Raw genomic sequence first — 8,949 nt, forward strand, 5'->3', positions numbered from 1 at the left:
CTTGAGTTGGAACCAGGTCTCCTGGCTTCTGCTGCCTCCATGGCATAAGAATGGCACATGCAGCAAATATAAAAAGTAGAGAGCACTGGGATCGAAAGGGCCTGCCAATGAAAAATGTAAATTGGTAAGTCTTGATGAGACTCTAAAACTGAACTGAATCTTTAAATTATATATTATAGATTACTTATTCAGTCATAGTGTTTTTATCGTGATTATGTTGTCTGGTTTTTGTCCGTCTGTCTCCCCCGATTAGACTGTGAGCCCGGCATTGGGCAGGGATGGTCTCTATCTGTTGCCGAATGGTCCATTCTAAGCGCTTAGTACAGTGCTCTGCACATGGTAAGCGCTCAGTAAATACTATTGAATGAATGAATGATTATTAACGTCTGCTTCCCCCTCTAGCCCGTAAGCTCGTTACACTAATAATGAGGGTATTTGTTAAGCGCTTACTATGTGCCAAGCACTGTTCTAAGCACTGGGGTAGCTACAAGGTGATCAGGTTGTCCCCCGTGGGGCTCACGGTCTTCATCCCCACTTGAAAGATGAGGTCACTGAGGCCCAGAGAAGCGAAGTGACTTGCCCAAAGCCACACAGCTGACAAGTGGCAGAGCCGGGATTAGAACCCACGCCCTCTGACTCCCAAGCCCGGGCTCTTTCCACTGAGCCACCCTGCTTCTCTAATTTTCCCATTGATTTTTGAACTAAGGAGACATAGGACACCAACAAAGGATTAGCTTTTTTAAATTTGTCACCTAGACTACGAACTCGTCCCCTAGACTGTAATCTCACTGCGGGCAGGGAATGTATGTTTATTGTTATATTGTACTCTCTCGAGCGCTTAGTACAGTGCTCTGCACACAGTAGGTGCTCAATAGATACGATTGAATGAATGAATGAGTTACCTCTGCCCTGAACCTCCCTGCTCGTGTCCGTTCCCTGTTTCCCTCCACCCTCTGGAAGGGTTTTAGTGGAGGGAAATGGCTTCTCGGTGTTAGGGATGAGAAACGGCATGACCTAACGGATAGAGCACGGACCCGGGAGTCAGAGATCTGGGTTCTGATCCCCACTCCTCCACTTCTCTCCTGCGTGACCTCGGGCAAGCCGCCTCACCTCTCTGTGCCTCGGTCACCTCGCCCGGAAGATGGGGATTAATACTGTGACGCCCACGGGGGACACGGACTGTGTGTCCAACCTGATTAGCTTGTGTCCGGCACGTAGTAAACGCTTAACGGAGACGGGTAAAAGGAAGAGAGCGCCTCTCTTCTGGGAAATCCTGCCATCGCCATGGCCCCCAGGTAAGTTTCCACCACTGCAGAGCTCCAAGGGGAGGCCGGTTTTAGGTAGCGGGGCAGGATGGGCCGGGATCCAAAGGAAGGAGCTAGTGTCTGAGAGCTTCTCCGGCACCACCCCCGCCACAGAGAGAAGAGGCAAAGCCAGATGGTACCGCACAGCTGAGTAAATGTCTTCATTACAAACAGTTCCAAGCCTGGCCCTTCCTGATCCCGGAGTTGCGGTGGGGGGGAAGAAAGGCCTTGGCACCATTTCTTCCTTAAGAAAGCTTCCCAACTATCCTGCGGAGCCATTTACCACATCAGGAGAGCGGAGGTTCGGATTGGGTAGGGCGGGGAGGAGACACTCTTTGGTCCCCTCTGCTCTCTTCTCTCTCTTCCCTGGGATTTCAAAGGTCGCTCGCTCTCCTGGAAGGAGCCTTCTCCTTGGAGGCGATCCAGGGTTCACCTCCCTCCTTTCTTTTTCTGACACGGAACACCGGTTGTCCACCTCCGTTACCTGCCCGCCTCCCGGAATTCAAAGAAATAAAAGAGAAATTGACTGCTACGACTTTTCTGTGTCTGGGTGGAGGGGGTTGACTGGGTCTTCCTCTCCCCTTTACCTTAGGAAAAATTCAGAGGATAAATAAGCCCCAGAGAAGGGAAGTAAATGCAGAGAGGAAGTTGAAACTAAAAAGAAATAAAAAAGCTACCACAAGCTCCTTTTCTCTCTCTCAGTTTTTTTTTTAAACGGTATTTGTTATTGAAGAATTCTTCTTCAATATATGCCAGGCTTTGTACTAAGCAGTGGGGTGATAATAATGATGATTGTGGTATTTATTAAGCGCTTACTGGGTGCCAGGCACTATACTAAGCGCTGGGGTGGAGACCAGCAGATTGGGTTGAACACAGTCCCTGTCCCATGTGGGTCTCACAGTCTTCATCTCCATTTTCAGATGAGGTAACTGAGGCACAGAGAAGTGAGGTGACTTGCTCAAGGTCCCAGAGCAGGGAAGTGGAGGAGTCCGTATTAGAACCCAGGTCCTCCTGACTCCCGACACCAATCTCTGGCCACTAATAATCTCTGGGAACGCTGCTTCCTTGGTCCAGGTTCTGAATTTAGGAATTTTTGTCCTTTTTTTAAAAAAATTTGCATGGTGAAGGGAGTTTTGGAGGAGGAAGGGAATTGGTGAGGATGTTAGGTGAAGAGGAGAGAATGAATTAGAGAGATTGAAAGTCCTAGAGATTTTTAGACTTTAAGCCTGAATCTTCAAGGATGTGTCAGGTCCAGGAATTTGAGTTTGTGGAGCTTCAAAGAGTAGCTTCATTTGAATAAGGTTGTTGATCCTTCCCCTGCATTCCTTAGGTTTCAAAAATGTAAACAGCTCTAGTGATTGAGATCTAGGGATATTTAATGTTAATGTCGGTATTTGTTAAGCGCTCACTATGTGCCGAGCACTGTTCTAAGCGCTGGGGGAGATACAGGGTAATCAGGTCGTCCCACGTGAGGCTCACAGTTAATCCCCCTTTTACAGATGAGGTAACTGAGGCACAGAGAAGTGAAGTGACTCGCCCACAGTCACCCAGCTGACAAGTGGCAGAGCCGGGATTCGAACTCATGACCTCCGACTCCCAAGCCCGGGCTCTTTCCACTGAGCCCCGCTGCTTCCTTATTTCAAAAACGAATAATAATAATTGTAGTATTTGTTAAACGCTTATCATATGATTATCACTTGCTTAGCACTGGGATGGAGACTAGACCAGGCAACAGTCCCTGACCTACCTGGGGCCCACAGAATGAGGGAGAGGGAGAATAGATATTTCATTCCCATTTTACAGACGAGGAAACCGAGGCCCAGAGAAGATAAATGCCTTGCCCCAGGTCACACAGCAGGGAGGTGGCGGAGCCGGGTTTAGAACCCAGGTCCCCTAACTCCCAGGCCCACGCTCTTTCCTACTAGGCCAAGCTGCTGCTTAGAATTCTAAAAATTCTAAGAATTTGTTTCATTTTTTAAATTACTTTAATCTTGTAGCAACGGAAACCTTTATCTTTACTGATTCCTCAGCTGAAGATCAAGCCAGGCAGTTTAGGGAAGAGACTGGGGCACCAAGAGGAGTAAGAAAAAAATAAATTCCTCACAGAACAGGGGCATGAGAGGATATGTGAGGGAGTGAGGTCTGTAGGATTAAGGCCAGGGGATCCATAAGAAGGGATAAAGGTGTTGGAGCTTCAAATAAAGAGGTTAGGGTATCTATTTTTATTTCCATCACAATGACCACTTGGCAGGAATGTAAATTTGGTTCCAGAAAACTTGGCGACTCATGCCCCCTGTTTATATTTTCTTTGATAGATGGAAAACAGGGCTTTTAAAAATCCCGAACTATAAAAGGGTAGCTCTTTTCCCTTTTGTCACCCATAAGAAACTCAGAACAAATTCCCAAAGCGATTCTCTATAGTCAGCGGGAACTGAAGGAGAAAGACGCAAGACTTGCTGACTGGATGGAGGAAACGGAAAACTGAGGGAAAATACGCTGTGCAATTGTTTCTAAGCTATCGCGGGACTTTATTATAACCTTCTATTGAAACTCATTTTAAAAAATGTATTTCATTCATCAGAGTATTTGCTGTGCGACTGTTCTAAGCTATAGCAGGACTTTATTATATCGTTCTGTTGAAACTCATTTTTAAAAATGTATGGATCTACCTTTTGGAAATTCATTCACCAAAGTATTTTATTCTTTTCTTTCCCGGTCATGCTTTAGGGAGTGGGAGCTTACTTAATTTGTGTTCTTCTAAAAGAAGAAAGGTTGGAACCCATGTTTTCTAGTTTTGAAACATTTCTACTTTTGAAAAGATGATCATTTCGAATGTTGTGGTTATCATAAAAGGAACAATAAAGAATGAAACAATACGAAGAATAATCAGTGTCAGTCATGCTTATTGAGTGCTTACTGTGTGCAGAGCACTGTATTAAGCACTTGGGTAAAATGTAACAGAGTTGGTACACGTTCCCTGCCAGAATGAGTTTATGCAGTCCAGAGGGGGAGACTGACAATTATATAAATAAATGCTGGATATGGACATAAGCCTGTGGGGCTGAGGGAGGGGTGAATAAAGGGTGCAAATCCAAGTGCAAGAATAAAAGGGGCTCCCCTTAATTCGTTCTGGGATTCATTCAATCTTATTTATTGAGCCTATGTGCAGAGCACGGTACTAAGCACTTGGAATGGACAATTCGGCAACAGATAAAGACAGATCCCTGCCCAACAACGGGCTCACAGTCTAAACCAAAGAAAAAAAAGAAACCAATGAAATGGGAATTTGGAAATTTTTGCTGTTGCCATACTGTTGGGTTTTTTATATATTTACTCTCACCGGCTTTTAAACAAAAAAAAAGGCTTTATGGTTATGACTCTATGCTTCGAAGATATCAAGGAAAGATTTGAGTTTTGGGGTGTTTTTATTTCTCTCAGAGAATCGAGATGGAAATTACGGTGTTTTGTTTTGACTGGGGGTTTTTTTAACGGTGTTTGTTAAGAGCTTACTACCCCGGTCCTCTGACTCCCAGGCCAGGGGGCTTCCCTTAATTGGTTCCGGGATTCATTCATTCATTCAATCGTATTTATTGAGCCCTTACTATGTGCAGAGCACTGTACTAAACGCTGGGAACGTACGACTCGGAAACCGATAGGGACAATCCCTGCCCAACAACGGGCTCAAAACAAAACGCGGAGTCAGGCCATCAGAGAACGTGGCCTAGGGAAGGAGCAGAGAGCGGGAGAGAAAATCTTCATCGCCCTGGGCACACGGTGGGACTGGTATAAGCACCCTGTATCTTTGATTAGACGGTGAGCCCGTCATTGGGCGGGGATTGTCTCTATCTGTTGCCGAATTGTCCATTCCGAGCGCTTAGTCCAGTGCTCTGCACATAGGAAGCGCTCCATAAATACGACTGAACGAATGAACGGGGTGAGAGGGAGGGTGATAGTATATCTGTAATAGGAAATTCCTCCCAACGTCGGAATACTTCACAAGGAGGGGCAAGCTCTGAGAATTTAGCAAGAGGAGCATCTTGCTAGTGAGAAGCAGCGTGGCTCAGTGGAAAGAGCACGGGCTGGGGAGTCCGAGGTCGTGGGTTCTAATCCTGACCCCGCCACTTGTCTGCTGTGTGACCTTGGGCAAGGCACTTCCCTTGTCTGCGCCTCAGTGACCTCATCTGGAAAAGGGGGATTGAGACTGCGAGCCCCACGTGGGCCAGGGACTGTGTCCACCCTGATTACTTGGTCTGCACCGCAGCGCTTAGAACAGTGCCTGGCACGTGGTAAAGTATTTAATAATAATAATAATGATGATGTTGGTATTTGTTAAGCGCTTACTATGTGCAGAGCACCGTTCTAAGCGCTGGGGTAATAATAATAATAATAATGTTGGTTATTTGTTACGCGCTTACTATGTGCAGAGCACCGTTCTAAGCGCTGGGGGAGATACGGGGTCATCAGGTGATCCCACATGAGGCTCCCAGTCTTCATCCCCATTTGGCAGATGAGGGAACTGAGGCCCAGAGAAGTGAAGTGACTGGCCCACAGTCACCCAGCTGACAGGTGGCAGAGCCAGGATTCGAACCCATGACCTCTGACCCTCAGCCCTTTCCACTAAGCCCCGCTGCTTCTCTTGTGGTTCAGTGGAAAGAGCCTGGGCTTGGAAGTCAGAGGTCATGGGTTCTAATCCCAGCTCTGCCGCTTGCCAGCTGTGTGACTGTGGGCGAGTCACTTCACTTCTCTGGGCCTCAGTGACCTCATCTGTAAAATGGGGATGAAGACTGTGAGCCCCACGTGGGACAGCCTGATCAGCTTGTATCCCCCCCAGCGCTGAGAACAGTGCTTGGCACATAGTAAGCGCTTAACAGATACCAATATTATTATTCTCTGCCGGAATGATTACGAATAAGTGTGACTACCAAGGCCATCAGGTGGCCCCCCCCCCCCGTGGGGCTCCCGCTCTCCATCCCCCTTTCCCAGATGAGGGAACTGAGGCACAGAGAGGTGAAGCGGCCTGCCCCGGGTCACCCTGCGGAGAAGGGGGCGGGATTCATTCATTCAATAGTATCTATTGAGCGCTCACTATGTGCAGAGCACTGGACTAAGCGCTTGGGATGGACAAATGGGTAACAGAGACAGTCCCCGCCCTTTGACGGGCGCCCGGTCTAACAGGGGGAGACGGACAGACAAAAACAATAGCAATAAATAGAATCAAGGGGAAGAACCTCTGATTCCAGGACCTCTGGCTTCCCCAATCCTGCGGCTCCTCAAGTCTCTCATCAACCTCCCTCCTGCACGTGGGGCGGGTGGGTGAGCGGCGCCCCCTAGCGGCGGGGGAGAGGACGGCGAGGAGGGGGACACGCGCAGCCGGGAGCCGGGGGCCGTGGGTTCGAATCCCGCCCCCGCGGATAATAATAATAATGTTGGTGTTTGTTAAGCGCTTACTAGGTGCACAGCACTGTTCTAAGCGCTGGGGGAGACCCAGGATAATAATAATAATAATGATAATGTTGGTATTTGTTAAGCGCTTACTAGGTGCACAGCACTGTTCTAAGCGCTGGGGGAGACCCAGGATAATAATAATAATAATGTTGGTGTTTGTTAAGCGCTTACTAGGTGCACAGCACTGCTCTAAGCGCTGGGGGAGACCTAGGATAATAATAATAATAATAATGTTGGTATTTATTAAGCGCTTACTAGATGCCGAGCACTGTTCTAAGCGCTGGGGGAGAGACAGGGTAATTAGGTTGTCCCACATAAGGCTCACAGTCTTCATCCCCATTTTCCAGATGAGGGAACTGAGGCCCAGAGAAGCGAAGTGACTGGCCCACAGTCCCACAGCTGACAGGTGGCAGAGCCGGGCTTCGAACCCATGACCTCTGACTCCCAAGCCCGGGCTCTTTCCACTGAGCCACGCTGCTCAGATGGTCCCACGTGAGGCTCCCGGTTAATCCCCCTTTTCCAGAAGAGGCCACTGAGGCCCAGAGAAGTGAAGTGACTTGCCCAAAGTCACCCAGCTAAGTGGCGGAGTCAGGATTCGAACCGGTGACTTCTGACTCCCAAGCCCGGGCTTTCTCCACTGAGCCACGCTGTTGTCTGCTGGGTGACCTTGGGCCAGTCACTTCACTCCTCTGGGCCTCGGTGACTCCTCTGGAAAATGGGGATGAAGACTGGGGGACGACCTCATCACCTTGTGCTTAGCACAGTGCCTGGCACATAGGAAGCACTTAAATACCAACATTATTATTATTATTATTACTATTATTCTCTGGGCCTCAGTTCCCTCCTCTGTCAAATGGGGATGAAGACCGTGAGCCCCACGGGGGACAACCTCATCGCCTCGTATCCCCCCCAGCGCTTAGAACAGTGCTTGGCACATGGGAAGCGCTTAATAAATACCGACATTATTATGATTACTATTCCTGGGCCTCGGTTCCCTCCTCTGTCAAATGGGGATGAAGACCGGGCACCCCACGGGGGACAACCTGATGACCTTGTATCATCCCCGCTGCTTCTCTACTGTGTGCGGAGCACTGTACGGACCTTGTATTGTGATTTATTGCAGGGAAATATAACAGGGAAGCAGCGTGGCTCAGCGGAAAGAGCCCGGGCTTGGGAGTCAGAGGTCACGGGTTCGAATCCCGACTCGGCCACCTGTCAGCCGGGTGACTGTGGGCGAGTCACTTCACTTCTCCGGGCCTCGGTTCCCTCATCCGTCAAATGGGGATGAAGACCGGGAGCCTCACGGGGGACCACCCGATCACCCTGTATCTCCCCCGGCGCTTAGCACGGTGCTCGGCGCATAGCAGGCGCTTCACGGATACCAACGTTATTATTATTATTATTAAAATGGGGATTATCTGTGCGCCTCACGGGGGACCACCCGATGACCCTGTATCTCCCCCGGCGCTTAGAACGGTGCTCGGCACATAGCGAGCGCTTAACGGATACCGACGTATTTTTTTTTATTGTACTGGGATTCGACTGTGGGTAGAGCGGTGCGCTGGGGGCCGACAGATAATCACCCCCCCCCCCCCCCTTCAAAGCCTTATCGGAGGCCCACCTCCTCCGAGAGGCCTTCCCAGACTTATCCCCACCTTTCCGCATCTCCCACCCCCTTCTGCGCCATCCTGAACGATTCCCTTTGCTCTTCCCCCCTCCCAGCCCCACAGCACTTATGTCCCCATCTGTCACTTTATTTATTTCTACTCAAATCTGCCTCCCCGCCTCTAGGCCGTAAACTCGTTGCGGGCAGGGAAGGCCGAATTGGCCTCTCCCACGTGCTCGGCGCAGGGCTCCGCACACGGCGCGCGCTCAATAGATACCATCCGACGAGGGAACGACTATTATCGTACTGAGCGACCACTACGTACGATGTGCCGAAGTGAGCATTTAGGAGGGAGAGGGATTTTCCTTTTAAAGTAGGTCACGGATTTCATTTTCTCAAAGGAGCGGAAGAACGAAGGGATAAAATTACAAGGAAAAACGGTGAAATAGAATTGAAAAGTCAAATATAAACTGATAATGGGCTGCTAAAATTAAATAGAGTGAAATCGCAAATCCCTGTCATCTTTCCTAGGGCTGGTTCGCTTTCAAACCCCGAGCCGGATTCCCCTCCGAGGCCTCACGAGGGAATCGCGGA

The sequence above is a fragment of the Ornithorhynchus anatinus genome, chromosome 9, assembly GCF_004115215.2.
Source record: "Ornithorhynchus anatinus isolate Pmale09 chromosome 9, mOrnAna1.pri.v4, whole genome shotgun sequence".
NCBI classification, from domain to species: Eukaryota; Metazoa; Chordata; class Mammalia; order Monotremata; family Ornithorhynchidae; genus Ornithorhynchus; species Ornithorhynchus anatinus.